General features: G+C 45.2%; 25 non-coding genes across 25 annotated transcripts; all 25 read left to right on the top strand.

Annotated features, from left to right (window-relative positions):
* Window positions 1-1,590: 1,590 nt before the first annotated feature.
* On the top strand, window positions 1,591-1,663 carry TRNAV-UAC (transfer RNA valine (anticodon UAC)). Its single transcript has one exon. It is a non-coding gene; the product is annotated as a tRNA-Val (tRNA).
* An 815-nt stretch (window positions 1,664-2,478) lies between these two features.
* TRNAV-UAC (transfer RNA valine (anticodon UAC)) lies at window positions 2,479-2,551 on the top strand. Its single transcript has one exon. It is a non-coding gene; the product is annotated as a tRNA-Val (tRNA).
* An 815-nt stretch (window positions 2,552-3,366) lies between these two features.
* TRNAV-UAC (transfer RNA valine (anticodon UAC)) lies at window positions 3,367-3,439 on the top strand. The gene has a single exon. It is a non-coding gene; the product is annotated as a tRNA-Val (tRNA).
* An 815-nt stretch (window positions 3,440-4,254) lies between these two features.
* Window positions 4,255-4,327, top strand: TRNAV-UAC (transfer RNA valine (anticodon UAC)). Its single transcript has one exon. It is a non-coding gene; the product is annotated as a tRNA-Val (tRNA).
* An 815-nt stretch (window positions 4,328-5,142) lies between these two features.
* TRNAV-UAC (transfer RNA valine (anticodon UAC)) lies at window positions 5,143-5,215 on the top strand. The gene has a single exon. It is a non-coding gene; the product is annotated as a tRNA-Val (tRNA).
* Window positions 5,216-6,030: 815 nt separating this feature from the next.
* On the top strand, window positions 6,031-6,103 carry TRNAV-UAC (transfer RNA valine (anticodon UAC)). The gene has a single exon. It is a non-coding gene; the product is annotated as a tRNA-Val (tRNA).
* Window positions 6,104-6,918: 815 nt separating this feature from the next.
* On the top strand, window positions 6,919-6,991 carry TRNAV-UAC (transfer RNA valine (anticodon UAC)). Its single transcript has one exon. It is a non-coding gene; the product is annotated as a tRNA-Val (tRNA).
* An 815-nt stretch (window positions 6,992-7,806) lies between these two features.
* Window positions 7,807-7,879, top strand: TRNAV-UAC (transfer RNA valine (anticodon UAC)). The gene has a single exon. It is a non-coding gene; the product is annotated as a tRNA-Val (tRNA).
* Window positions 7,880-8,694: 815 nt separating this feature from the next.
* On the top strand, window positions 8,695-8,767 carry TRNAV-UAC (transfer RNA valine (anticodon UAC)). Its single transcript has one exon. It is a non-coding gene; the product is annotated as a tRNA-Val (tRNA).
* Window positions 8,768-9,582: 815 nt separating this feature from the next.
* Window positions 9,583-9,655, top strand: TRNAV-UAC (transfer RNA valine (anticodon UAC)). Its single transcript has one exon. It is a non-coding gene; the product is annotated as a tRNA-Val (tRNA).
* An 815-nt stretch (window positions 9,656-10,470) lies between these two features.
* TRNAV-UAC (transfer RNA valine (anticodon UAC)) lies at window positions 10,471-10,543 on the top strand. Its single transcript has one exon. It is a non-coding gene; the product is annotated as a tRNA-Val (tRNA).
* An 815-nt stretch (window positions 10,544-11,358) lies between these two features.
* Window positions 11,359-11,431, top strand: TRNAV-UAC (transfer RNA valine (anticodon UAC)). Its single transcript has one exon. It is a non-coding gene; the product is annotated as a tRNA-Val (tRNA).
* An 815-nt stretch (window positions 11,432-12,246) lies between these two features.
* Window positions 12,247-12,319, top strand: TRNAV-UAC (transfer RNA valine (anticodon UAC)). The gene has a single exon. It is a non-coding gene; the product is annotated as a tRNA-Val (tRNA).
* An 815-nt stretch (window positions 12,320-13,134) lies between these two features.
* On the top strand, window positions 13,135-13,207 carry TRNAV-UAC (transfer RNA valine (anticodon UAC)). The gene has a single exon. It is a non-coding gene; the product is annotated as a tRNA-Val (tRNA).
* An 815-nt stretch (window positions 13,208-14,022) lies between these two features.
* TRNAV-UAC (transfer RNA valine (anticodon UAC)) lies at window positions 14,023-14,095 on the top strand. The gene has a single exon. It is a non-coding gene; the product is annotated as a tRNA-Val (tRNA).
* An 815-nt stretch (window positions 14,096-14,910) lies between these two features.
* TRNAV-UAC (transfer RNA valine (anticodon UAC)) lies at window positions 14,911-14,983 on the top strand. Its single transcript has one exon. It is a non-coding gene; the product is annotated as a tRNA-Val (tRNA).
* An 815-nt stretch (window positions 14,984-15,798) lies between these two features.
* Window positions 15,799-15,871, top strand: TRNAV-UAC (transfer RNA valine (anticodon UAC)). The gene has a single exon. It is a non-coding gene; the product is annotated as a tRNA-Val (tRNA).
* An 815-nt stretch (window positions 15,872-16,686) lies between these two features.
* TRNAV-UAC (transfer RNA valine (anticodon UAC)) lies at window positions 16,687-16,759 on the top strand. Its single transcript has one exon. It is a non-coding gene; the product is annotated as a tRNA-Val (tRNA).
* An 815-nt stretch (window positions 16,760-17,574) lies between these two features.
* Window positions 17,575-17,647, top strand: TRNAV-UAC (transfer RNA valine (anticodon UAC)). The gene has a single exon. It is a non-coding gene; the product is annotated as a tRNA-Val (tRNA).
* Window positions 17,648-18,462: 815 nt separating this feature from the next.
* On the top strand, window positions 18,463-18,535 carry TRNAV-UAC (transfer RNA valine (anticodon UAC)). The gene has a single exon. It is a non-coding gene; the product is annotated as a tRNA-Val (tRNA).
* An 815-nt stretch (window positions 18,536-19,350) lies between these two features.
* Window positions 19,351-19,423, top strand: TRNAV-UAC (transfer RNA valine (anticodon UAC)). Its single transcript has one exon. It is a non-coding gene; the product is annotated as a tRNA-Val (tRNA).
* Window positions 19,424-20,238: 815 nt separating this feature from the next.
* On the top strand, window positions 20,239-20,311 carry TRNAV-UAC (transfer RNA valine (anticodon UAC)). The gene has a single exon. It is a non-coding gene; the product is annotated as a tRNA-Val (tRNA).
* An 815-nt stretch (window positions 20,312-21,126) lies between these two features.
* On the top strand, window positions 21,127-21,199 carry TRNAV-UAC (transfer RNA valine (anticodon UAC)). The gene has a single exon. It is a non-coding gene; the product is annotated as a tRNA-Val (tRNA).
* Window positions 21,200-22,013: 814 nt separating this feature from the next.
* On the top strand, window positions 22,014-22,086 carry TRNAV-UAC (transfer RNA valine (anticodon UAC)). Its single transcript has one exon. It is a non-coding gene; the product is annotated as a tRNA-Val (tRNA).
* Window positions 22,087-23,789: 1,703 nt separating this feature from the next.
* TRNAV-UAC (transfer RNA valine (anticodon UAC)) lies at window positions 23,790-23,862 on the top strand. Its single transcript has one exon. It is a non-coding gene; the product is annotated as a tRNA-Val (tRNA).
* The last annotated feature ends 294 nt before the right edge of the window (window positions 23,863-24,156 follow it).

Raw genomic sequence — 24,156 nt, 5'->3', positions numbered from 1 at the left:
TTACAGAACAGCAGACTGTACTGCACTCAGGCCTATGTACCGTAGCACCCTATACCAAGTTACCAGTCCTTATAAAAACTTTTGTGGACCAAGCAGGTTGTGTGTTAGTGTTTAGCAGACTGTGCGTCAGTCCCTATACCGCTGAAGGACTGCTGCAGTATAGGGCAGCGGTCAGCAGTAGTGCACGTCAACCCTATGTATTGTGGACCGATAGCGGTCCTTACAGAACAGCAGACTGTAACGCACTCAGGCCTATGTACCGTAGCACCCTATACCAAGTTACCAGTCCTTATAAGAACTTTTGTGGACCAAGCAGGTTGTGTATTAGTGTTTAGCAGACTGTGCGTCAGTCCCTATACCGCTGAAGGACTGCTGCAGTATAGGGCAGCGGTCAGCAGTAGTGCACGGCAACCCTATGTATTGTGGACCGATAGCGGTCCTTACAGAACAGCAGACTGTACCGCACCCAAGCCTATGTACCGTAGCACCCTAGACAGACCAAGTTACCAGTCCTGATAAAGAGCTTTGTGGAACAAGTGAGTTGTGAATGATTAGCAGACTGCAGCAGAAGGGCAGCAGTCAAGTATAATATTCTTTCTATATTTGGAAGAAAGAATATTATACGTGTACAAGCCTATTACCGTACCACTGATACCAGTCCTGAAAAGAACCTTTGTGGAACTAATAGTAACAGCAAGTCTTTAAAATTATCCTCACTGCCTGACACACTGCTTCCTGCCTGTCCCTATACAAATTGGCAAAAAAGAGTAGGCTGGAACGATTAGCTGGAATAGCTCTTTTGTGGACCTGATAGTAACAGCTAATGATGATGATGATGATGATGATGAAGAAAGACTAATCTGGCTGAGCTGTCCCTAAAATAGCAGCATACAGCGCTCTGTCCCTTTATCTAAACTGACAAAAGAAACTCAGGCTGCTGACCTAACACCTATACCAGTCCTGAAAAGAACTTTTGTGTACCAAATAGCTAGCGTTTTCTCTGTCCCTACTCCACACAGGATCCTTTCCCTACAGTGACAGAAGAAAGAATGTAAAATGGCCACCGGATCGGGTGTATTTATAGGTTAGGGGGAATGTCCAAGTGTCCATGAGCTGTCATGTCTCAATTGGTTGTCCTGTAACACATGATAAACGTGTCACGAAAGGTTAAAGTTCTTGTATACATTAAACACGTAAGTCCGCCGGGGCGAACGACGGAAAAAGGCGTTCGAACCCGCGGACGGCGAAAGTCGGAAATTCGCCGCGAAACGACCGCCGGGCGAAACGTTCGTCCATCACTACTGGCAACTAGTCCTTTACCCTCTCCCTTCCATTTCTTGAGGAACGGCTTCCAGAGTATAGCTTTTATACGGGAACCGTAGTGACCCTGGAGCTCTTTGCTAAGGGCTGGTACTAGGTCATGGCCCTTATGCAAAGAGTGGCCAGAAACATCAGTCTTGCTACACCCTTGAAAGTGTCCTAAAACCAAAGAAATGCCAAAGGATCTCAGGTTGAATTATAGGATGCAAGGATTCTTTGGTGTTTAACCCTTCCCTTTCTGAAAAATGACAATTTGGTCAACTTCTTACAGGTTCCATAGTGTAGCGGTTATCACGTCTGCTTTACACGCAGAAGGTCCTGGGTTCAACCCCCAGTGGAACCATTTTGAAATATGAGATCAGTTATTGACTTTCTGAAAGTCAGTGCTTGGATCGTGCCTCATACAACGCAATGCAAAGCAATAGAGCCTTCAAAGTGGAACGGAACTCAAAAAGTCAACGTTTGCTATAGCGTAGGAAACATTTACACATGTGAATTGTTCCTAAGCAGTACCCTGAAAAATGTATCTTTGGCTTGAAATTCCTCCTCAAAATAGCTTAGTACTTTCTGGTATGCAAGTGTGCCCAAGCACTTCTGTGGCAGCAGCCGCATACAGTAGCTGTGTGTTTGTAGTGTGAGATCTAAGGCATTGAAAACTCTGACTTCTAGTCTCAGGGGAATTGGAATGAAATATGGGACTGTCACTACTGTGGTGCTCACTCTTCTCCTTGCTGGCGGCTTTCAGACATGAGGAAGCAAAGCCCTGCCTCTAATGAGGTGGCCACCTCCACACAGAGACACAGTATAAAACAAGACATGGTAAGTCAGTAATGGGGAGAAGATCAGCTGCAGGAAGGCAACAGGCACGTCTGGCAACTAGTCCTTTACCCTCTCCCTTCCATTTCTTGAGGAACGGCTTCCAGAGTATAGCTTTTATACAGGAACCGTAGTGACCCTGGAGTTCTTTGCTAAGGGCTGGTACCAGGTCATGGCCCTTATGCAAAGAGTGGCCAGAAACATCAGTCTTGCTACACCCTTGAAAGTGTCCTAAAACCAAAGAAATGCCAAAGGATCTCAGGTTGAATTATAGGATGCAAGGATTCTTTGGTGTTTAACCCTTCCCTTTCTGAAAAATGACAATTTGGTCAACTTCTTACAGGTTCCATAGTGTAGCGGTTATCACGTCTGCTTTACACGCAGAAGGTCCTGGGTTCAACCCCCAGTGGAACCATTTTGAAATATGAGATCAGTTATTGACTTTCTGAAAGTCAGTGCTTGGATCGTGCCTCGTACAACGCAATGCAAAGCAATAGAGCCTTCAAAGTGGAACGGAACTCAAAAAGTCAACGTTTGCTATAGCGTAGGAAACATTTACACATGTGAATTGTTCCTAAGCAGTACCCTGAAAAATGTATCTTTGGCTTGAAATTCCTCCTCAAAATAGCTTAGTACTTTCTGGTATGCAAGTGTGCCCAAGCACTTCTGTGGCAGCAGCCGCATACAGTAGCTGTGTGTTTGTAGTGTGAGATCTAAGGCATTGAAAACTCTGACTTCTAGTCTCAGGGGAATTGGAATGAAATATGGGACTGTCACTACTGTGGTGCTCACTCTTCTCCTTGCTGGCGGCTTTCAGACATGAGGAAGCAAAGCCCTGCCTCTAATGAGGTGGCCACCTCCACACAGAGACACAGTATAAAACAAGACATGGTAAGTCAGTAATGGGGAGAAGATCAGCTGCAGGGAGGCAACAGGCACGTCTGGCAACTAGTCCTTTACCCTCTCCCTTCCATTTCTTGAGGAACGGCTTCCAGAGTATAGCTTTTATACAGGAACCGTAGTGACCCTGGAGCTCTTTGCTAAGGACTGGTACCAGGTCATGGCCCTTATGCAAAGAGTGGCCAGAAACATCAGTCTTGCTACACCCTTGAAAGTGTCCTAAAACCAAAGAAATGCCAAAGGATCTCAGGTTGAATTATAGGATGCAAGGATTCTTTGGTGTTTAACCCTTCCCTTTCTGAAAAATGACAATTTGGTCAACTTCTTACAGGTTCCATAGTGTAGCGGTTATCACGTCTGCTTTACACGCAGAAGGTCCTGGGTTCAACCCCCAGTGGATCCATTTTGAAATATGAGATCAGTTATTGACTTTCTGAAAGTCAGTGCTTGGATCGTGCCTCATACAACGCAATGCAAAGCAATAGAGCCTTCAAAGTGGAACGGAACTCAAAAAGTCAACATTTGCTATAGCGTAGGAAACATTTACACATGTGAATTGTTCCTAAGCAGTACCCTGAAAAATGTATCTTTGGCCTGAAATTCCTGCTCAAAATAGCTTGGTACTTTCTGGTATGCAAGTGTGCCCAAGCACTTCTGTGGCAGCAGCCGCATACAGTAGCTGTGTGTTTGTAGTGTGAGATCTAAGGCATTAAAAACTCTGACTTCTAGTCTCAGGGGAATTGGAGTGAAATATGGGGCTGTCACTACTGTGGTGCTCACTCTTCTCCTTGCTGGCGGCTTTCAGACATGAGGAAGCAAAGCCCTGCCTCTAATGAGGTGGCCACCTCCACACAGAGACACAGTATAAAACAAGACATGGTAAGTCAGTAATGGGGAGAAGATCAGCTGCAGGGAGGCAACAGGCACGTCTGGCAACTAGTCCTTTACCCTCTCCCTTCCATTTCTTGAGGAACGGCTTCCAGAGTATAGCTTTTATACGGGAACCGTAGTGACCCTGGAGCTCTTTGCTAAGGGCTGGTACTAGGTCATGGCCCTTATGCAAAGAGTGGCCAGAAACATCAGTCTTGCTACACCCTTGAAAGTGTCCTAAAACCAAAGAAATGCCAAAGGATCTCAGGTTGAATTATAGGATGCAAGGATTCTTTGGTGTTTAACCCTTCCCTTTCTGAAAAATGACAATTTGGTCAACTTCTTACAGGTTCCATAGTGTAGCGGTTATCACGTCTGCTTTACACGCAGAAGGTCCTGGGTTCAACCCCCAGTGGAACCATTTTGAAATATGAGATCAGTTATTGACTTTCTGAAAGTCAGTGCTTGGATCGTGCCTCATACAACGCAATGCAATGCAATAGAGCCTTCAAAGTGGAACGGAACTCAAAAAGTCAACGTTTGCTATAGCGTAGGAAACATTTACACATGTGAATTGTTCCTAAGCAGTACCCTGAAAAATGTATCTTTGGCTTGAAATTCCTCCTCAAAATAGCTTAGTACTTTCTGGTATGCAAGTGTGCCCAAGCACTTCTGTGGCAGCAGCCGCATACAGTAGCTGTGTGTTTGTAGTGTGAGATCTAAGGCATTGAAAACTCTGACTTCTAGTCTCAGGGGAATTGGAATGAAATATGGGACTGTCACTACTGTGGTGCTCACTCTTCTCCTTGCTGGCGGCTTTCAGACATGAGGAAGCAAAGCCCTGCCTCTAATGAGGTGGCCACCTCCACACAGAGACACAGTATAAAACAAGACATGGTAAGTCAGTAATGGGGAGAAGATCAGCTGCAGGGAGGCAACAGGCACGTCTGGCAACTAGTCCTTTACCCTCTCCCTTCCATTTCTTGAGGAACGGCTTCCAGAGTATAGCTTTTATACAGGAACCGTAGTGACCCTGGAGCTCTTTGCTAAGGACTGGTACCAGGTCATGGCCCTTATGCAAAGAGTGGCCAGAAACATCAGTCTTGCTACACCCTTGAAAGTGTCCTAAAACCAAAGAAATGCCAAAGGATCTCAGGTTGAATTATAGGATGCAAGGATTCTTTGGTGTTTAACCCTTCCCTTTCTGAAAAATGACAATTTGGTCAACTTCTTACAGGTTCCATAGTGTAGCGGTTATCACGTCTGCTATACACGCAGAAGGTCCTGGGTTCAACCCCCAGTGGAACCATTTTGAAATATGAGATCAGTTATTGACTTTCTGAAAGTCAGTGCTTGGATCGTGCCTCATACAACGCAATGCAAAGCAATAGAGCCTTCAAAGTGGAACGGAACTCAAAAAGTCAACATTTGCTATAGCGTAGGAAACATTTACACATGTGAATTGTTCCTAAGCAGTACCCTGAAAAATGTATCTTTGGCCTGAAATTCCTGCTCAAAATAGCTTGGTACTTTCTGGTATGCAAGTGTGCCCAAGCACTTCTGTGGCAGCAGCCGCATACAGTAGCTGTGTGTTTGTAGTGTGAGATCTAAGGCATTAAAAACTCTGACTTCTAGTCTCAGGGGAATTGGAGTGAAATATGGGGCTGTCACTACTGTGGTGCTCACTCTTCTCCTTGCTGGCGGCTTTCAGACATGAGGAAGCAAAGCCCTGCCTCTAATGAGGTGGCCACCTCCACACAGAGACACAGTATAAAACAAGACATGGTAAGTCAGTAATGGGGAGAAGATCAGCTGCAGGGAGGCAACAGGCACGTCTGGCAACTAGTCCTTTACCCTCTCCCTTCCATTTCTTGAGGAACGGCTTCCAGAGTATAGCTTTTATACGGGAACCGTAGTGACCCTGGAGCTCTTTGCTAAGGGCTGGTACTAGGTCATGGCCCTTATGCAAAGAGTGGCCAGAAACATCAGTCTTGCTACACCCTTGAAAGTGTCCTAAAACCAAAGAAATGCCAAAGGATCTCAGGTTGAATTATAGGATGCAAGGATTCTTTGGTGTTTAACCCTTCCCTTTCTGAAAAATGACAATTTGGTCAACTTCTTACAGGTTCCATAGTGTAGCGGTTATCACGTCTGCTTTACACGCAGAAGGTCCTGGGTTCAACCCCCAGTGGAACCATTTTGAAATATGAGATCAGTTATTGACTTTCTGAAAGTCAGTGCTTGGATCGTGCCTCATACAACGCAATGCAAAGCAATAGAGCCTTCAAAGTGGAACGGAACTCAAAAAGTCAACGTTTGCTATAGCGTAGGAAACATTTACACATGTGAATTGTTCCTAAGCAGTACCCTGAAAAATGTATCTTTGGCTTGAAATTCCTCCTCAAAATAGCTTAGTACTTTCTGGTATGCAAGTGTGCCCAAGCACTTCTGTGGCAGCAGCCGCATACAGTAGCTGTGTGTTTGTAGTGTGAGATCTAAGGCATTGAAAACTCTGACTTCTAGTCTCAGGGGAATTGGAATGAAATATGGGACTGTCACTACTGTGGTGCTCACTCTTCTCCTTGCTGGCGGCTTTCAGACATGAGGAAGCAAAGCCCTGCCTCTAATGAGGTGGCCACCTCCACACAGAGACACAGTATAAAACAAGACATGGTAAGTCAGTAATGGGGAGAAGATCAGCTGCAGGAAGGCAACAGGCACGTCTGGCAACTAGTCCTTTACCCTCTCCCTTCCATTTCTTGAGGAACGGCTTCCAGAGTATAGCTTTTATACAGGAACCGTAGTGACCCTGGAGTTCTTTGCTAAGGGCTGGTACCAGGTCATGGCCCTTATGCAAAGAGTGGCCAGAAACATCAGTCTTGCTACACCCTTGAAAGTGTCCTAAAACCAAAGAAATGCCAAAGGATCTCAGGTTGAATTATAGGATGCAAGGATTCTTTGGTGTTTAACCCTTCCCTTTCTGAAAAATGACAATTTGCTAAACTTCTTACAGGTTCCATAGTGTAGCGGTTATCACGTCTGCTTTACACGCAGAAGGTCCTGGGTTCAACCCCCAGTGGAACCATTTTGAAATATGAGATCAGTTATTGACTTTCTGAAAGTCAGTGCTTGGATCGTGCCTCATACAACGCAATGCAAAGCAATAGAGCCTTCAAAGTGGAACGGAACTCAAAAAGTCAACATTTGCTATAGCGTAGGAAACATTTACACATGTGAATTGTTCCTAAGCAGTACCCTGAAAAATGTATCTTTGGCCTGAAATTCCTGCTCAAAATAGCTTGGTACTTTCTGGTATGCAAGTGTGCCCAAGCACTTCTGTGGCAGCAGCCGCATACAGTAGCTGTGTGTTTGTAGTGTGAGATCTAAGGCATTGAAAACTCTGACTTCTAGTCTCAGGGGAATTGGAGTGAAATATGGGGCTGTCACTACTGTGGTGCTCACTCTTCTCCTTGCTGGTGGCTTTCAGACATGAGGAAGCAAAGCCCTGCCTCTAATGAGGTGGCCACCTCCACACAGAGACACAGTATAAAACAAGACATGGTAAGTCAGTAATGGGGAGAAGATCAGCTGCAGGAAGGCAACAGGCACGTCTGGCAACTAGTCCTTTACCCTCTCCCTTCCATTTCTTGAGGAACGGCTTCCAGAGTATAGCTTTTATACGGGAACCGTAGTGACCCTGGAGCTCTTTGCTAAGGGCTGGTACCAGGTCATGGCCCTTATGCAAAGAGTGGCCAGAAACATCAGTCTTGCTACACCCTTGAAAGTGTCCTAAAACCAAAGAAATGCCAAAGGATCTCAGGTTGAATTATAGGATGCAAGGATTCTTTGGTGTTTAACCCTTCCCTTTCTGAAAAATGACAATTTGGTCAACTTCTTACAGGTTCCATAGTGTAGCGGTTATCACATCTGCTTTACACGCAGAAGGTCCTGGGTTCAACCCCCAGTGGAACCATTTTGAAATATGAGATCAGTTATTGACTTTCTGAAAGTCAGTGCTTGGATCGTGCCTCATACAACGCAATGCAAAGCAATAGAGCCTTCAAAGTGGAACGGAACTCAAAAAGTCAACGTTTGCTATAGCGTAGGAAACATTTACACATGTGAATTGTTCCTAAGCAGTACCCTGAAAAATGTATCTTTGGCTTGAAATTCCTCCTCAAAATAGCTTAGTACTTTCTGGTATGCAAGTGTGCCCAAGCACTTCTGTGGCAGCAGCCGCATACAGTAGCTGTGTGTTTGTAGTGTGAGATCTAAGGCATTGAAAACTCTGACTTCTAGTCTCAGGGGAATTGGAATGAAATATGGGACTGTCACTACTGTGGTGCTCACTCTTCTCCTTGCTGGCGGCTTTCAGACATGAGGAAGCAAAGCCCTGCCTCTAATGAGGTGGCCACCTCCACACAGAGACACAGTATAAAACAAGACATGGTAAGTCAGTAATGGGGAGAAGATCAGCTGCAGGGAGGCAACAGGCACGTCTGGCAACTAGTCCTTTACCCTCTCCCTTCCATTTCTTGAGGAACGGCTTCCAGAGTATAGCTTTTATACAGGAACTGTAGTGACCCTGGAGCTCTTTGCTAAGGACTGGTACCAGGTCATGGCCCTTATGCAAAGAGTGGCCAGAAACATCAGTCTTGCTACACCCTTGAAAGTGTCCTAAAACCAAAGAAATGCCAAAGGATCTCAGGTTGAATTATAGGATGCAAGGATTCTTTGGTGTTTAACCCTTCCCTTTCTGAAAAATGACAATTTGGTCAACTTCTTACAGGTTCCATAGTGTAGCGGTTATCACGTCTGCTTTACACGCAGAAGGTCCTGGGTTCAACCCCCAGTGGAACCATTTTGAAATATGAGATCAGTTATTGACTTTCTGAAAGTCAGTGCTTGGATCGTGCCTCATACAACGCAATGCAAAGCAATAGAGCCTTCAAAGTGGAACGGAACTCAAAAAGTCAACATTTGCTATAGCGTAGGAAACATTTACACATGTGAATTGTTCCTAAGCAGTACCCTGAAAAATGTATCTTTGGCCTGAAATTCCTGCTCAAAATAGCTTGGTACTTTCTGGTATGCAAGTGTGCCCAAGCACTTCTGTGGCAGCAGCCGCATACAGTAGCTGTGTGTTTGTAGTGTGAGATCTAAGGCATTGAAAACTCTGACTTCTAGTCTCAGGGGAATTGGAGTGAAATATGGGGCTGTCACTACTGTGGTGCTCACTCTTCTCCTTGCTGGTGGCTTTCAGACATGAGGAAGCAAAGCCCTGCCTCTAATGAGGTGGCCACCTCCACACAGAGACACAGTATAAAACAAGACATGGTAAGTCAGTAATGGGGAGAAGATCAGCTGCAGGAAGGCAACAGGCACGTCTGGCAACTAGTCCTTTACCCTCTCCCTTCCATTTCTTGAGGAACGGCTTCCAGAGTATAGCTTTTATACGGGAACCGTAGTGACCCTGGAGCTCTTTGCTAAGGGCTGGTACCAGGTCATGGCCCTTATGCAAAGAGTGGCCAGAAACATCAGTCTTGCTACACCCTTGAAAGTGTCCTAAAACCAAAGAAATGCCAAAGGATCTCAGGTTGAATTATAGGATGCAAGGATTCTTTGGTGTTTAACCCTTCCCTTTCTGAAAAATGACAATTTGGTCAACTTCTTACAGGTTCCATAGTGTAGCGGTTATCACATCTGCTTTACACGCAGAAGGTCCTGGGTTCAACCCCCAGTGGAACCATTTTGAAATATGAGATCAGTTATTGACTTTCTGAAAGTCAGTGCTTGGATCGTGCCTCATACAACGCAATGCAAAGCAATAGAGCCTTCAAAGTGGAACGGAACTCAAAAAGTCAACGTTTGCTATAGCGTAGGAAACATTTACACATGTGAATTGTTCCTAAGCAGTACCCTGAAAAATGTATCTTTGGCTTGAAATTCCTCCTCAAAATAGCTTAGTACTTTCTGGTATGCAAGTGTGCCCAAGCACTTCTGTGGCAGCAGCCGCATACAGTAGCTGTGTGTTTGTAGTGTGAGATCTAAGGCATTGAAAACTCTGACTTCTAGTCTCAGGGGAATTGGAATGAAATATGGGACTGTCACTACTGTGGTGCTCACTCTTCTCCTTGCTGGCGGCTTTCAGACATGAGGAAGCAAAGCCCTGCCTCTAATGAGGTGGCCACCTCCACACAGAGACACAGTATAAAACAAGACATGGTAAGTCAGTAATGGGGAGAAGATCAGCTGCAGGGAGGCAACAGGCACGTCTGGCAACTAGTCCTTTACCCTCTCCCTTCCATTTCTTGAGGAACGGCTTCCAGAGTATAGCTTTTATACAGGAACTGTAGTGACCCTGGAGCTCTTTGCTAAGGACTGGTACCAGGTCATGGCCCTTATGCAAAGAGTGGCCAGAAACATCAGTCTTGCTACACCCTTGAAAGTGTCCTAAAACCAAAGAAATGCCAAAGCATCTCAGGTTGAATTATAGGATGCAAGGATTCTTTGGTGTTTAACCCTTCCCTTTCTGAAAAATGACAATTTGGTCAACTTCTTACAGGTTCCATAGTGTAGCGGTTATCACGTCTGCTTTACACGCAGAAGGTCCTGGGTTCAACCCCCAGTGGAACCATTTTGAAATATGAGATCAGTTATTGACTTTCTGAAAGTCAGTGCTTGGATCGTGCCTCATACAACGCAATGCAAAGCAATAGAGCCTTCAAAGTGGAACGGAACTCAAAAAGTCAACATTTGCTATAGCGTAGGAAACATTTACACATGTGAATTGTTCCTAAGCAGTACCCTGAAAAATGTATCTTTGGCCTGAAATTCCTGCTCAAAATAGCTTGGTACTTTCTGGTATGCAAGTGTGCCCAAGCACTTCTGTGGCAGCAGCCGCATACAGTAGCTGTGTGTTTGTAGTGTGAGATCTAAGGCATTGAAAACTCTGACTTCTAGTCTCAGGGGAATTGGAGTGAAATATGGGGCTGTCACTACTGTGGTGCTCACTCTTCTCCTTGCTGGCGGCTTTCAGACATGAGGAAGCAAAGCCCTGCCTCTAATGAGGTGGCCACCTCCACACAGAGACACAGTATAAAACAAGACATGGTAAGTCAGTAATGGGGAGAAGATCAGCTGCAGGAAGGCAACAGGCACGTCTGGCAACTAGTCCTTTACCCTCTCCCTTCCATTTCTTGAGGAACGGCTTCCAGAGTATAGCTTTTATACGGGAACCGTAGTGACCCTGGAGCTCTTTGCTAAGGGCTGGTACCAGGTCATGGCCCTTATGCAAAGAGTGGCCAGAAACATCAGTCTTGCTACACCCTTGAAAGTGTCCTAAAACCAAAGAAATGCCAAAGGATCTCAGGTTGAATTATAGGATGCAAGGATTCTTTGGTGTTTAACCCTTCCCTTTCTGAAAAATGACAATTTGGTCAACTTCTTACAGGTTCCATAGTGTAGCGGTTATCACATCTGCTTTACACGCAGAAGGTCCTGGGTTCAACCCCCAGTGGAACCATTTTGAAATATGAGATCAGTTATTGACTTTCTGAAAGTCAGTGCTTGGATCGTGCCTCATACAACGCAATGCAAAGCAATAGAGCCTTCAAAGTGGAACGGAACTCAAAAAGTCAACGTTTGCTATAGCGTAGGAAACATTTACACATGTGAATTGTTCCTAAGCAGTACCCTGAAAAATGTATCTTTGGCTTGAAATTCCTCCTCAAAATAGCTTAGTACTTTCTGGTATGCAAGTGTGCCCAAGCACTTCTGTGGCAGCAGCCGCATACAGTAGCTGTGTGTTTGTAGTGTGAGATCTAAGGCATTGAAAACTCTGACTTCTAGTCTCAGGGGAATTGGAATGAAATATGGGACTGTCACTACTGTGGTGCTCACTCTTCTCCTTGCTGGCGGCTTTCAGACATGAGGAAGCAAAGCCCTGCCTCTAATGAGGTGGCCACCTCCACACAGAGACACAGTATAAAACAAGACATGGTAAGTCAGTAATGGGGAGAAGATCAGCTGCAGGGAGGCAACAGGCACGTCTGGCAACTAGTCCTTTACCCTCTCCCTTCCATTTCTTGAGGAACGGCTTCCAGAGTATAGCTTTTATACAGGAACCGTAGTGACCCTGGAGCTCTTTGCTAAGGGCTGGTACCAGGTCATGGCCCTTATGCAAAGAGTGGCCAGAAACATCAGTCTTGCTACACCCTTGAAAGTGTCCTAAAACCAAAGAAATGCCAAAGGATCTCAGGTTGAATTATAGGATGCAAGGATTCTTTGGTGTTTAACCCTTCCCTTTCTGAAAAATGACAATTTGGTCAACTTCTTACAGGTTCCATAGTGTAGCGGTTATCACGTCTGCTTTACACGCAGAAGGTCCTGGGTTCAACCCCCAGTGGAACCATTTTGAAATATGAGATCAGTTATTGACTTTCTGAAAGTCAGTGCTTGGATCGTGCCTCATACAACGCAATGCAAAGCAATAGAGCCTTCAAAGTGGAACGGAACTCAAAAAGTCAACATTTGCTATAGCGTAGGAAACATTTACACATGTGAATTGTTCCTAAGCAGTACCCTGAAAAATGTATCTTTGGCCTGAAATTCCTGCTCAAAATAGCTTGGTACTTTCTGGTATGCAAGTGTGCCCAAGCACTTCTGTGGCAGCAGCCGCATACAGTAGCTGTGTGTTTGTAGTGTGAGATCTAAGGCATTGAAAACTCTGACTTCTAGTCTCAGGGGAATTGGAGTGAAATATGGGGCTGTCACTACTGTGGTGCTCACTCTTCTCCTTGCTGGCGGCTTTCAGACATGAGGAAGCAAAGCCCTGCCTCTAATGAGGTGGCCACCTCCACACAGAGACACAGTATAAAACAAGACATGGTAAGTCAGTAATGGGGAGAAGATCAGCTGCAGGGAGGCAACAGGCACGTCTGGCAACTAGTCCTTTACCCTCTCCCTTCCATTTCTTGAGGAACGGCTTCCAGAGTATAGCTTTTATACGGGAACCGTAGTGACCCTGGAGCTCTTTGCTAAGGGCTGGTACTAGGTCATGGCCCTTATGCAAAGAGTGGCCAGAAACATCAGTCTTGCTACACCCTTGAAAGTGTCCTAAAACCAAAGAAATGCCAAAGGATCTCAGGTTGAATTATAGGATGCAAGGATTCTTTGGTGTTTAACCCTTCCCTTTCTGAAAAATGACAATTTGGTCAACTTCTTACAGGTTCCATAGTGTAGCGGTTATCACGTCTGCTTTACACGCAGAAGGTCTTGGGTTCAACCCCCAGTGGAACCATTTTGAAATATGAGATCAGTTATTGACTTTCTGAAAGTCAGTGCTTGGATCGTGCCTCATACAACGCAATGCAAAGCAATAGAGCCTTCAAAGTGGAACGGAACTCAAAAAGTCAACGTTTGCTATAGCGTAGGAAACATTTACACATGTGAATTGTTCCTAAGCAGTACCCTGAAAAATGTATCTTTGGCTTGAAATTCCTCCTCAAAATAGCTTAGTACTTTCTGGTATGCAAGTGTGCCCAAGCACTTCTGTGGCAGCAGCCGCATACAGTAGCTGTGTGTTTGTAGTGTGAGATCTAAGGCATTGAAAACTCTGACTTCTAGTCTCAGGGGAATTGGAGTGAAATATGGGGCTGTCACTACTGTGGTGCTCACTCTTCTCCTTGCTGGCGGCTTTCAGACATGAGGAAGCAAAGCCCTGCCTCTAATGAGGTGGCCACCTCCACACAGAGACACAGTATAAAACAAGACATGGTAAGTCAGTAATGGGGAGAAGATCAGCTGCAGGAAGGCAACAGGCACGTCTGGCAACTAGTCCTTTACCCTCTCCCTTCCATTTCTTGAGGAACGGCTTCCAGAGTATAGCTTTTATACAGGAACCGTAGTGACCCTGGAGCTCTTTGCTAAGGGCTGGTACCAGGTCATGGCCCTTATGCAAAGAGTGGCCAGAAACATCAGTCTTGCTACACCCTTGAAAGTGTCCTAAAACCAAAGAAATGCCAAAGGATCTCAGGTTGAATTATAGGATGCAAGGATTCTTTGGTGTTTAACCCTTCCCTTTCTGAAAAATGACAATTTGGTCAACTTCTTACAGGTTCCATAGTGTAGCGGTTATCACGTCTGCTTTACACGCAGAAGGTCCTGGGTTCAACCCCCAGTGGAACCATTTTGAAATATGAGATCAGTTATTGACTTTCTGAAAGTCAGTGCTTGGATCGTGCCTCATACAACGCAATGCAAAGCAATAGAGCCTTCAAAGTGGAACGGAACTCAAAAAGTCAACGTTTGCTATAGCGTAGGAAACATTTACACATGTGAATTGTTCCTAAGCAGTACCCTGAAAAATGTATCTTTGGCTTGAAATTCCTCCTCAAAATAGCTTAGTACTTTCTGGTATGCAAGTGTGCCCAAGCACTTCTGTGGCAGCAGCCGCATACAGTAGCTGTGTGTTTGTAGTGTGAGATCTAAGGCATTGAAAACTCTGACTTCTAGTCTCAGGGGAATTGGAATGAAATATGGGACTGTCACTACTGTGGTGCTCACTCTTCTCCTTGCTGGCAGCTTTCAGACATGAGGAAGCAAAGCCCTGCCTCTAATGAGGTGGCCACCTCCACACAGAGACACAGTATAAAACAAGACATGGTAAGTCAGTAATGGGGAGAAGATCAGCTGCAGGGAGGCAACAGGCACGTCTGGCAACTAGTCCTTTACCCTCTCCCTTCCATTTCTTGAGGAACGGCTTCCAGAGTATAGCTTTTATACAGGAACCGTAGTGACCCTGGAGCTCTTTGCTAAGGGCTGGTACCAGGTCATGGCCCTTATGCAAAGAGTGGCCAGAAACATCAGTCTTGCTACACCCTTGAAAGTGTCCTAAAACCAAAGAAATGCCAAAGGATCTCAGGTTGAATTATAGGATGCAAGGATTCTTTGGTGTTTAACCCTTCCCTTTCTGAAAAATGACAATTTGGTCAACTTCTTACAGGTTCCATAGTGTAGCGGTTATCACGTCTGCTTTACACGCAGAAGGTCTTGGGTTCAACCCCCAGTGGAACCATTTTGAAATATGAGATCAGTTATTGACTTTCTGAAAGTCAGTGCTTGGATCGTGCCTCATACAACGCAATGCAAAGCAATAGAGCCTTCAAAGTGGAACGGAACTCAAAAAGTCAACGTTTGCTATAGCGTAGGAAACATTTACACATGTGAATTGTTCCTAAGCAGTACCCTGAAAAATGTATCTTTGGCTTGAAATTCCTCCTCAAAATAGCTTAGTACTTTCTGGTATGCAAGTGTGCCCAAGCACTTCTGTGGCAGCAGCCGCATACAGTAGCTGTGTGTTTGTAGTGTGAGATCTAAGGCATTGAAAACTCTGACTTCTAGTCTCAGGGGAATTGGAGTGAAATATGGGGCTGTCACTACTGTGGTGCTCACTCTTCTCCTTGCTGGCGGCTTTCAGACATGAGGAAGCAAAGCCCTGCCTCTAATGAGGTGGCCACCTCCACACAGAGACACAGTATAAAACAAGACATGGTAAGTCAGTAATGGGGAGAAGATCAGCTGCAGGAAGGCAACAGGCACGTCTGGCAACTAGTCCTTTACCCTCTCCCTTCCATTTCTTGAGGAACGGCTTCCAGAGTATAGCTTTTATACAGGAACCGTAGTGACCCTGGAGCTCTTTGCTAAGGGCTGGTACCAGGTCATGGCCCTTATGCAAAGAGTGGCCAGAAACATCAGTCTTGCTACACCCTTGAAAGTGTCCTAAAACCAAAGAAATGCCAAAGGATCTCAGGTTGAATTATAGGATGCAAGGATTCTTTGGTGTTTAACCCTTCCCTTTCTGAAAAATGACAATTTGGTCAACTTCTTACAGGTTCCATAGTGTAGCGGTTATCACGTCTGCTTTACACGCAGAAGGTCCTGGGTTCAACCCCCAGTGGAACCATTTTGAAATATGAGATCAGTTATTGACTTTCTGAAAGTCAGTGCTTGGATCGTGCCTCATACAACGCAATGCAAAGCAATAGAGCCTTCAAAGTGGAACGGAACTCAAAAAGTCAACGTTTGCTATAGCGTAGGAAACATTTACACATGTGAATTGTTCCTAAGCAGTACCCTGAAAAATGTATCTTTGGCTTGAAATTCCTCCTCAAAATAGCTTAGTACTTTCTGGTATGCAAGTGTGCCCAAGCACTTCTGTGGCAGCAGCCGCATACAGTAGCTGTGTGTTTGTAGTGTGAGATCTAAGGCATTGAAAACTCTGACTTCTAGTCTCAGGGGAATTGGAATGAAATATGGGACTGTCACTACTGTGGTGCTCACTCTTCTCCTTGCTGGCAGCTTTCAGACATGAGGAAGCAAAGCCCTGCCTCTAATGAGGTGGCCACCTCCACACAGAGACACAGTATAAAACAAGACATGGTAAGTCAGTAATGGGGAGAAGATCAGCTGCAGGGAGGCAACAGGCACGTCTGGCAACTAGTCCTTTACCCTCTCCCTTCCATTTCTTGAGGAACGGCTTCCAGAGTATAGCTTTTATACGGGAACCGTAGTGACCCTGGAGCTCTTTGCTAAGGGCTGGTACCAGGTCATGGCCCTTATGCAAAGAGTGGCCAGAAACATCAGTCTTGCTACACCCTTGAAAGTGTCCTAAAACCAAAGAAATGCCAAAGGATCTCAGGTTGAATTATAGGATGCAAGGATTCTTTGGTGTTTAACCCTTCCCTTTCTGAAAAATGACAATTTGGTCAACTTCTTACAGGTTCCATAGTGTAGCGGTTATCACATCTGCTTTACACGCAGAAGGTCCTGGGTTCAACCCCCAGTGGAACCATTTTGAAATATGAGATCAGTTATTGACTTTCTGAAAGTCAGTGCTTGGATCGTGCCTCATACAACGCAATGCAAAGCAATAGAGCCTTCAAAGTGGAACGGAACTCAAAAAGTCAACGTTTGCTATAGCGTAGGAAACATTTACACATGTGAATTGTTCCTAAGCAGTACCCTGAAAAATGTATCTTTGGCTTGAAATTCCTCCTCAAAATAGCTTAGTACTTTCTGGTATGCAAGTGTGCCCAAGCACTTCTGTGGCAGCAGCCGCATACAGTAGCTGTGTGTTTGTAGTGTGAGATCTAAGGCATTGAAAACTCTGACTTCTAGTCTCAGGGGAATTGGAATGAAATATGGGACTGTCACTACTGTGGTGCTCACTCTTCTCCTTGCTGGCGGCTTTCAGACATGAGGAAGCAAAGCTTTGCCTCTAATGAGGTGGCCACCTCCACACAGAGACACAGTATAAAACAAGACATGGTAAGTCAGTAATGGGGAGAAGATCAGCTGCAGGGAGGCAACAGGCACGTCTGGCAACTAGTCCTTTACCCTCTCCCTTCCATTTCTTGAGGAACGGCTTCCAGAGTATAGCTTTTATACAGGAACCGTAGTGACCCTGGAGCTCTTTGCTAAGGGCTGGTACCAGGTCATGGCCCTTATGCAAAGAGTGGCCAGAAACATCAGTCTTGCTACACCCTTGAAAGTGTCCTAAAACCAAAGAAATGCCAAAGCATCTCAGGTTGAATTATAGGATGCAAGGATTCTTTGGTGTTTAACCCTTCCCTTTCTGAAAAATGACAATTTGGTCAACTTCTTACAGGTTCCATAGTGTAGCGGTTATCACGTCTGCTTTACACGCAGAAGGTCCTGGGTTCAACCCCCAGTGGAACCATTTTGAAATATGAGATCAGTTATTGACTTTCTGAAAGTCAGTGCTTGGATCGTGCCTCATACAACGCAATGCAAAGCAATAGAGCCTTCAAAGTGGAACGGAACTCAAAAAGTCAACGTTTGCTATAGCGTAGGAAACATTTACACATGTGAATTGTTCCTAAGCAGTACCCTGAAAAATGTATCTTTGGCTTGAAATTCCTCCTCAAAATAGCTTGGTACTTTCTGGTATGCAAGTGTGCCCAAGCACTTCTGTGGCAGCAGCCGCATACAGTAGCTGTGTGTTTGTAGTGTGAGATCTAAGGCATTGAAAACCCTGACTTCTAGTCTCAGGGGAATTGGAGTGAAATATGGGGCTGTCACTACTGTGGTGCTCACTCTTCTCCTTGCTGGCGGCTTTCAGACATGAGGAAGCAAAGCCCTGCCTCTAATGAGGTGGCCACCTCCACACAGAAACACAGTATAAAACAAGACATGGTAAGTCAGTAATGGGGAGAAGATCAGCTGCAGGGAGGCAACAGGCACGTCTGGCAACTAGTCCTTTACCCTCTCCCTTCCATTTCTTGAGGAACGGCTTCCAGAGTATAGCTTTTATACGGGAACCGTAGTGACCCTGGAGCTCTTTGCTAAGGGCTGGTACCAGGTTATGGCCCTTATGTAAAGAGTGGCCAGAAACATCAGTCTTGCTACACCCTTGAAAGTGTCCTAAAACCAAAGAAATGCCAAAGGATCTCAGGTTGAATTATAGGATGCAAGGATTCTTTGGTGTTTAACCCTTCCCTTTCTGAAAAATGACAATTTGGTCAACTTCTTACAGGTTCCATAGTGTAGCGGTTATCACGTCTGCTTTACACGCAGAAGGTCTTGGGTTCAACCCCCAGTGGAACCATTTTGAAATATGAGATCAGTTATTGACTTTCTGAAAGTCAGTGCTTGGATCGTGCCTCATACAACGCAATGCAAAGCAATAGAGCCTTCAAAGTGGAACGGAACTCAAAAAGTCAACGTTTGCTATAGCGTAGGAAACATTTACACATGTGAATTGTTCCTAAGCAGTACCCTGAAAAATGTATCTTTGGCTTGAAATTCCTCCTCAAAATAGCTTGGTACTTTCTGGTATGCAAGTGTGCCCAAGCACTTCTGTGGCAGCAGCCGCATACAGTAGCTGTGTGTTTGTAGTGTGAGATCTAAGGCATTGAAAACCCTGACTTCTAGTCTCAGGGGAATTGGAGTGAAATATGGGGCTGTCACTACTGTGGTGCTCACTCTTCTCCTTGCTGGCGGCTTTCAGACATGAGGAAGCAAAGCCCTGCCTCTAATGAGGTGGCCACCTCCACACAGAAACACAGTATAAAACAAGACATGGTAAGTCAGTAATGGGGAGAAGATCAGCTGCAGGGAGGCAACAGGCACGTCTGGCAACTAGTCCTTTACCCTCTCCCTTCCATTTCTTGAGGAACGGCTTCCAGAGTATAGCTTTTATACGGGAACCGTAGTGACCCTGGAGCTCTTTGCTAAGGGCTGGTACCAGGTCATGGCCCTTATGTAAAGAGTGGCCAGAAACATCAGTCTTGCTACACCCTTGAAAGTGTCCTAAAACCAAAGAAATGCCAAAGGATCTCAGGTTGAATTATAGGATGCAAGGATTCTTTGGTGTTTAACCCTTCCCTTTCTGAAAAATGACAATTTGGTCAACTTCTTACAGGTTCCATAGTGTAGCGGTTATCACGTCTGCTTTACACGCAGAAGGTCTTGGGTTCAACCCCCAGTGGAACCATTTTGAAATATGAGATCAGTTATTGACTTTCTGAAAGTCAGTGCTTGGATCGTGCCTCATACAACGCAATGCAAAGCAATAGAGCCTTCAAAGTGGAACGGAACTCAAAAAGTCAACGTTTGCTATAGCGTAGGAAACATTTACACATGTGAATTGTTCCTAAGCAGTACCCTGAAAAATGTATCTTTGGCTTGAAATTCCTCCTCAAAATAGCTTAGTACTTTCTGGTATGCAAGTGTACCCAAGCACTTCTGTGGCAGCAGCCGCATACAGTAGCTGTGTGTTTGTAGTGTGAGATCTAAGGCATTGAAAACTCTGACTTCTAGTCTCAGGGGAATTGGAGTGAAATATGGGGCTGTCACTACTGTGGTGCTCACTCTTCTCCTTGCTGGCGGCTTTCAGACATGAGGAAGCAAAGCCCTGCCTCTAATGAGGTGGCCACCTCCACACAGAGACACAGTATAAAACAAGACATGGTAAGTCAGTAATGGGGAGAAGATCAGCTGCAGGGAGGCAACAGGCACGTCTGGCAACTAGTCCTTTACCCTCTCCCTTCCATTTCTTGAGGAACGGCTTCCAGAGTATAGCTTTTATACGGGAACCGTAGTGACCCTGGAGCTCTTTGCTAAGGGCTGGTGCCAGGTCATGGCCCTTATGCAAAGAGTGGCCAGAAACATCAGTCTTGCTACACCCTTGAAAGTGTCCTAAAACCAAAGAAATGCCAAAGCATCTCAGGTTGAATTATAGGATGCAAGGATTCTTTGGTGTTTAACCCTTCCCTTTCTGAAAAATGACAATTTGGTCAACTTCTTACAGGTTCCATAGTGTAGCGGTTATCACGTCTGCTTTACACGCAGAAGGTCCTGGGTTCAACCCCCAGTGGAACCATTTTGAAATATGAGATCAGTTATTGACTTTCTGAAAGTCAGTGCTTGGATCGTGCCTCATACAACGCAATGCAAAGCAATAGAGCCTTCAAAGTGGAACGGAACTCAAAAAGTCAACGTTTGCTATAGCGTAGGAAACATTTACACATGTGAATTGTTCCTAAGCAGTACCCTGAAAAATGTATCTTTGGCTTGAAATTCCTCCTCAAAATAGCTTAGTACTTTCTGGTATGCAAGTGTGCCCAAGCACTTCTGTGGCAGCAGCCGCATACAGTAGCTGTGTGTTTGTAGTGTGAGATCTAAGGCATTGAAAACTCTGACTTCTAGTCTCAGGGGAATTGGAATGAAATATGGGACTGTCACTACTGTGGTGCTCACTCTTCTCCTTGCTGGCAGCTTTCAGACATGAGGAAGCAAAGCCCTGCCTCTAATGAGGTGGCCACCTCCACACAGAGACACAGTATAAAACAAGACATGGTAAGTCAGTAATGGGGAGAAGATCAGCTGCAGGGAGGCAACAGGCACGTCTGGCAACTAGTCCTTTACCCTCTCCCTTCCATTTCTTGAGGAACGGCTTCCAGAGTATAGCTTTTATACAGGAACCGTAGTGACCCTGGAGCTCTTTGCTAAGGACTGGTACCAGGTCATGGCCCTTATGCAAAGAGTGGCCAGAAACATCAGTCTTGCTACACCCTTGAAAGTGTCCTAAAACCAAAGAAATGCCAAAGGATCTCAGGTTGAATTATAGGATGCAAGGATTCTTTGGTGTTTAACCCTTCCCTTTCTGAAAAATGACAATTTGGTCAACTTCTTACAGGTTCCATAGTGTAGCGGTTATCACGTCTGCTTTACACGCAGAAGGTCCTGGGTTCAACCCCCAGTGGAACCATTTTGAAATATGAGATCAGTTATTGACTTTCTGAAAGTCAATGCTTGGATCGTGCCTCATACAACGCAATGCAAAGCAATAGAGCCTTCAAAGTGGAGCGGAACTCAAAAAGTCAACATTTGCTATAGCGTAGGAAACATTTACACATGTGAATTGTTCCTAAGCAGTACCCTGAAAATGTATCTTTGGCTTGAAATTCCTCCTCAAAATAGCTTGGTACTTTCTGGTATGCAAGTGTGCCCAAGCACTTCTGTGGCAGCAGCCGCATACAGTAGCTGTGTGTTTGTAGTGTGAGATCTAAGGCATTGAAAACTCTGACTTCTAGTCTCAGGGGAATTGGAATGAAATATGGGACTGTCACTACTGTGGTGCTCACTCTTCTCCTTGCTGGCAGCTTTCAGACATGAGGAAGCAAAGCCCTGCCTCTAATGAGGTGGCCACCTCCACACAGAGACACAGTATAAAACAAGACATGGTAAGTCAGTAATGGGGAGAAGATCAGCTGCAGGGAGGCAACAGGCACGTCTGGCAACTAGTTCTTTACCCTCTCCCTTCCATTTCTTGAGGAACGGCTTCCAGAGTATAGCTTTTATACGGGAACCGTAGTGACCCTGGAGCTCTTTGCTAAGGGCTGGTACCAGGTCATGGCCCTTATGCAAAGAGTGGCCAGAAACATCAGTCTTGCTACACCCTTGAAAGTGTCCTAAAACCAAAGAAATGCCAAAGGATCTCAGGTTGAATTATAGGATGCAAGGATTCTTTGGTGTTTAACCCTTCCCTTTCTGAAAAATGACAATTTGGTCAACTTCTTACAGGTTCCATAGTGTAGCGGTTATCACGTCTGCTTTACACGCAGAAGGTCCTGGGTTCAACCCCCAGTGGAACCATTTTGAAATATGAGATCAGTTATTGACTTTCTGAAAGTCAGTGCTTGGATCGTGCCTCATACAACGCAATGCAAAGCAATAGAGCCTTCAAAGTGGAACGGAACTCAAAAAGTCAACGTTTGCTATAGCGTAGGAAACATTTACACATGTGAATTGTTCCTAAGCAGTACCCTGAAAAATTTATCTTTGGCTTGAAATTCCTCCTCAAAATAGCTTAGTACTTTCTGGTATGCAAGCGTGCCCAAGCACTTCTGTGGCAGCAGCCGCATACAGTAGCTGTGTGTTTGTAGTGTGAGATCTAAGGCATTGAAAACTCTGACTTCTAGTCTCAGGGGAATTGGAATGAAATATGGGACTGTCACTACTGTGGTGCTCACTCTTCTCCTTGCTGGCGGCTTTCAGACATGAGGAAGCAAAGCCCTGCCTCTAATGAGGTGGCCACCTCCACACAGAGACACAGTATAAAACAAGACATGGTAAGTCAGTAATGGGGAGAAGATCAGCTGCAGGGAGGCAACAGGCACGTCTGGCAACTAGTCCTTTACCCTCTCCCTTCCATTTCTTGAGGAATGGCTTCCAGAGTATAGCTTTTATACAGGAACCGTAGTGACCCTGGAGCTCTTTGCTAAGGGCTGGTACCAGGTCATGGCCCTTATGCAAAGAGTGGCCAGAAACATCAGTCTTGCTACACCCTTGAAAGTGTCCTAAAACCAAAGAAATGCCAAAGGATCTCAGGTTGAATTATAGGATGCAAGGATTCTTTGGTGTTTAACCCTTCCCTTTCTGAAAAATGAGTATTTGGTCAACTTCTTACATGTTCTATAGTGTAGCCGTTATCACGACTGCTTTACACGCAGAAGGTCCTGGGTTCAACCCCCAGTGGAACCATTTTGAAATATGAGATCAGTTATTGACTTTCTGAAAGTCAGTGCTTGGATCGTGCCTCATACAACGCAATGCAAAGCAATAGAGCCTTCAAAGTGGAACGGAACTCAAAAAGTCAACGTTTGCTATAGCGTAGGAAACATTTACACATGTGAATTGTTCCTAAGCAGTACCCTGAAAAATGTATCTTTGGCTTGAAATTCCTCCTCAAAATAGCTTAGTACTTTCTGGTATGCAAGTGTGCCCAAGCACTTCTGTGGCAGCAGCCGCATACAGTAGCTGTGTGTTTGTAGTGTGAGATCTAAGGCATTGAAAACTCTGACTTCTAGTCTCAGGGGAATTGGAATGAAATATGGGACTGTCACTACTGTGGTGCTCACTCTTCTCCTTGCTGGCGGCTTTCAGACATGAGGAAGCAAAGCCCTGCCTCTAATGAGGTGGCCACCTCCACACAGAGACACAGTATAAAACAAGACATGGTAAGTCAGTAATGGGGAGAAGATCAGCTGCAGGGAGGCAACAGGCACGTCTGGCAACTAGTCCTTTACCCTCTCCCTTCCATTTCTTGAGGAACGGCTTCCAGAGTATAGCTTTTATACAGGAACCGTAGTGACCCTGGAGCTCTTTGCTAAGGGCTGGTACCAGGTCATGGCCCTTATGCAAAGAGTGGCCAGAAACATCAGTCTTGCTACACCCTTGAAAGTGTCCTAAAACCAAAGAAATGCCAAAGGATCTCAGGTTGAATTATAGGATGCAAGGATTCTTTCGTGTTTAACCCTTCCCTTTCTGAAAAATGACAATTTGGTCAACTTCTTACAGGTTCCATAGTGTAGCGGTTATCACGTCTGCTTTACACGCAGAAGGTCCTGGGTTCAACCCCCAGTGGAACCATTTTGAAATATGAGATCAGTTATTGACTTTCTGAAAGTCAGTGCTTGGATCGTGCCTCATACAACGCAATGCAAAGCAATAGAGCCTTCAAAGTGGAACGGAACTCAAAAAGTCAACGTTTGCTATAGCGTAGGAAACATTTACACATGTGAATTGTTCCTAAGCAGTACCCTGAAAAATGTATCTTTGGCTTGAAATTCCTCCTCAAAATAGCTTAGTACTTTCTGGTATGCAAGTGTGCCCAAGCACTTCTGTGGCAGCAGCCGCATACAGTAGCTGTGTGTTTGTAGTGTG

This window comes from Lithobates pipiens, unplaced genomic scaffold (assembly GCF_037356315.1).
Source record: "Lithobates pipiens isolate NorthernLeopardFrog02 unplaced genomic scaffold, aLitPip1_a1.2 Scaffold_8, whole genome shotgun sequence".
Classification (NCBI taxonomy): Eukaryota; Metazoa; Chordata; class Amphibia; order Anura; family Ranidae; genus Lithobates; species Lithobates pipiens.
Note: the sequence above shows the minus strand (reverse complement) of the source record. Positions and strands in the feature narration are given on the sequence as shown.